We start from the raw sequence: 3,292 nt of genomic DNA on the forward strand, positions 1-3,292 counted from the left end.
ATTTTGACTGATGGTTTCAAACATTAGTAGCTTAACAGACAAGATACATCAAGTAGATTTGACTTTTGTTTAGATGATTTCACAATTTGTTAGAAATCCCCAAAAGACATTGTTGTTAACTTCATTTCACTACCGTCAACTCTCGAAAGTCCATATGTTTCTTTATGATTATATGGCCTATGCAAAAACTCATTCATATTGATCTTCAATTATATCCCAACCAGTTCCATCTAGTATACTTGCCTATACTTACTTTGCGATGCATTTGTATGACGATTTTATGGATGTGATATAACTGTCATGCAATATAATTCATGGGATAATGGAGTGTTTACCAACCTATTGTATGAAAAGGGAACTCCCAGAGTTAATTTTAGGCCTAGAGGAGGGAGAAACAATAAAGACACACCAATAAGGAACCTCTGAACTGACCTATTTACTTTTACAAAATGATTAAATCTACAAATATCTGGATGCAACACATATAAGAACGTTCATACAGACATGTTATTTTTTTGGTTTTATTTATTTTCCTTTTTTCTTTTCAACTGATTACTTTACTGTTTTAGTTTGTTACAATACAAAAATATTTATAACATTTTTTCAAAAAACATTCTTATATTACATAAATAAACAAAGTCATCAAATACATAAGTTAAGATAGAAGACCTACAAATTGACACCCAGATGTGAATAAAGAATGCACAAAATCACACATCATTCATTTCTAAATTATCTCACCATCAAAACCAATCATACAGATTCATACAACAACTGAATGGGACAACTGGAACAACAGGGGAAGGCAATACTCCTGAGATACTATAAGCAGTTATGTCTACAATTTTGTGTCAAGATGTTCCATAATTTGTTATTTCCTTTGCTCTTGCTTTCCTTTGCTCTTCACAGATAAGGATCTCAGATGTATAGGGCCTACGTACGTTTTGGTGAACACATATAATTTATATAACCTTCTTCAGGGCCAACATGAACAAAAACATATACATGTACATAAAAACTGGGGGATCTTCTTATCTGAAAATAAATAATATGACATATTAAATATTATGTGTTGCATCCATGTCTTCAAAGATAGAACTAAATCTAATGTTAAATAATTCATGGGTTTGCTATGTTAATGGAGCTTGCATATGTTAGCAAAAATAGTATCTTGTTACACTTAGTACGAAAAAAGAGGAAATGAACGTGTTCACTAATTTGTCAGGAATGTGAGAAAGGATCAAAAGGTTAGGAAGAAGATCACTGTGACACCCAGTGTAAAGTGATTCTAGCTATATACTGTGACCAGATCCTTAACCAAAAAGAAAAGGGAGAACAAGGGGGTACCTACATGCTAGATCAAAGTAGCGGCTAAGGGTTTGATGCTACAAGTGCGCTGGCTCGTAATGCGAAGCACATCTCTAAAAGTGAGAAAAAAAGGGTTCTGGAAGTCACAAATCATTCCACATTAAGTATTCATCTTAGATGTGAAAATAACACAGTGGGTACTCGGTGGGAAAAAAAGTCAAGGATCTGCAATTACTTACAAGTACAAAAGTTAAGACGTTTTTCTCATTAGTGTGGTACGTCAGATATGGTGACCTCGGAGCGGTATTTAAAAAGAAATGTTTTTCAGAATGGGCAGCAAAACCTAAAGGAAGGGGGCAACATGTAATGGCAATGAGCTTACTGCATGAAAATATAAACACTCGTTCCTAGATTGTAAGAGGTGAACATAACATCGCATCTCACCTAGTGGAGGGCGGTACAAAAACTCTGGTTTTGCTCTATGTTTGTAGATTATATTAATCAGCGTAAATTATCCTAATTTAGCGAGGTATACCTGTTTAAAAGAAAAAGCACAGTTGTTTATCTTTGTCTTACGCCGGTGTCTTACGGCGAGGCTAACAAGCAGATTTAAATTATCACGGTTGGAAATGACGCTCGGGAGGGGAAACCAGCCAGGTTACTACTGGTAAGGTTGCTAATAGGCGCGGTTAGTGTTTGGAAGAAAGCGGCCCCCCACGAATGTACAAAGTCCGAGTATGTCGTTTTAAACGAGCTTAATGTTTTGTAAGGGGAAAGTTTCTACTTATAAGGGTAATTACTCTGTGCACTTAACTAGGTTGTAATGAGCCATAACAAGCTTTAGAGCTCTTACCTTGTACCGGTTCTGACAACGCTCATACCAGCGACCTACGAGCGCTCCGGGTCCGCGTGGCAGCTCCTAAAACCTAGGGCCACCGTTCCTTTATGTACCTAACGAAGACGCCACTATCTGCACAGGTGTTTGCAATTGGCGTGCTCCTTGCCTGCCGCAAAGTGCTGGAAATAAGAGGCGGACTACAAAATGCAGGACTGGTGTGACTCATAGAAATAGACAAGGGCTTCAGTCATGTCAGCTAGTCCTATCCAAAATGGCGCTCGCACTACAACCTACAATAGTAACACGATATACAAGTGTGATGGAAAAGAATATAGTAAAAAATGCCTATCTTCACAGATACTAAAAACTATACAGTCTATGGTGTTAAGAGGCTATTTGGCATATTTACCTGGATACTTAAAAATGGTGTTATAATAAGGCAATTACCTAAAGGAAACCTACAGTAAGTTGATGCAATCTGTGATATGTATTTTAGGTTGTCACTATCCACATAATCTCCTCGTTGAGCCCATGTCGGACCGTGTCTAAAGTATAAATCCAATAAGACTCCCGCTGCTTTCTAAGTTTGGTTACGTCTTTTCCTGGAATGGTGCGTATGTGTTCCTAGATGAGCCGTCGCATATCTTTCTTGTTGTGTTCATACTGCTGGTAATGTGCAACCATGGGTGCATTTATTTAGCCTTTTTTAACGGCAGATTTATGTTCAGAGAACCTTACTCGAAATTCTCTTGCCGTCTCACCCACATACCCTATATCACAAGGGCATAAAATTAGATGGATGATGTTAGAACTTTTGCAGTTGGTCATTTCACCAAGATGACCAGATTTCTTGCCATAAGTCCACCTTTGACTCGTGATGGCCAGATCACATGCGTGACAGGTGCCACATTTGTGATTCCCTTTGGGTAGTGGTTTTCCATCAATAGTAGTTTGCCTTGTTGTGTTTCTACTCTTCATTCTGCTGTGGACTAATTTGTCTCTCAAGTTCGGGTTTCTTCTGAATGCTACCAACGGCTTTTTCAGCTCAGTTGTCTCTTCATTGGTATTGAGAATGTTCCAGTTTTTACAGATCACTTGTCTGATCTTGTTATTTAGATTAGAATGATTCAGAACACATACCAGTTG

The 3,292-nt window shown here is 37.7% G+C and overlaps 1 long non-coding RNA gene across 1 annotated transcript; it reads right to left on the reverse strand.

The window, feature by feature from the left end:
* Positions 1-523: 523 nt before the first annotated feature.
* On the reverse strand, positions 524-2,297 carry LOC144819925 (uncharacterized). The gene is made up of 5 exons (XR_013607626.1): positions 2,162-2,297; positions 1,753-1,843; positions 1,548-1,651; positions 1,352-1,421; positions 524-1,035 (listed from the first exon to the last, which is right to left on the reverse strand). It is a non-coding gene; the product is annotated as an uncharacterized LOC144819925 (long non-coding RNA).
* Positions 2,298-3,292: the final 995 nt, after the last annotated feature.

The sequence above is a fragment of the Lissotriton helveticus genome, chromosome 2_1 (assembly GCF_964261635.1).
Source record: "Lissotriton helveticus chromosome 2_1, aLisHel1.1, whole genome shotgun sequence".
In the NCBI taxonomy this organism is placed as follows: domain Eukaryota; kingdom Metazoa; phylum Chordata; class Amphibia; order Caudata; family Salamandridae; genus Lissotriton; species Lissotriton helveticus.